We start from the raw sequence: 787 nt of genomic DNA, 5'->3' as shown, positions 1-787 counted from the left end.
CTTGTGGGAAATTGCACAAACTCATGCATACTGTTATATATATCCTCCCCCCCCCCACATACACACACACACACACACACACTATACACACACTCAAAGGCACACACACTCACCCACACATTGCGTCACAAGCAGCTTTTCCTTGCACCGTCCTTCACATTAGGGCGCAGGAGTTCTTTCTTAATAATTCAGCTAATGATATCTCCTTTCAATAACACTGATAATATTATGCACTTGTGCAAACGTGTGTGTGTGTGTGTGTGTGTGTGTGTGTGTGTGTGTGTGTGTGTGTGTGTGTGTGTGTGTGTGTGTGTGTGTGTGTGTGTGTGTGTGTGTGTGTGTGTGTGTGTGTGTGTGTGTGTGTGTGTGTGTGTGTGTGTGTGTGTGTGTGTGTGTGTGTGTCAAAAGACCATTTATATTTCTGTGGAAAGCTTTTGCTCAGTTTCCTCCTCTGCAACCCGTCACTCCTCCGCTGTATAACCTTCCACTCCATTTTTCTAAGGAAATGCATTTTAATTATCTCCAGAGCTCACTGAAGGGGAGGAGATCATCAGGAGAAGAAGAACAGTTTCCAATAAAAAACCTTGTCTAGATCTTTTAAATATGTCTTTACCAGCTGTCGTCTTTATCCTTCTTGCGCTTAATTTTTGTCTGTCAGAGTTATAGGAATTATGTTGCTTGCACATTTATTATGTTCTTATTGCAAAGGACAAGACACAGGCAATACACAATGTCTTTTTCTTCACAGCTATATTCATCTTTTTAGACTGTACAGTTTCTAGTTGTG

Source organism: Notothenia rossii, assembly GCF_949606895.1.
Source record: "Notothenia rossii genome assembly, chromosome: 10".
Classification (NCBI taxonomy): domain Eukaryota; kingdom Metazoa; phylum Chordata; class Actinopteri; order Perciformes; family Nototheniidae; genus Notothenia; species Notothenia rossii.
This window is presented reverse-complemented; position numbering follows the sequence as displayed.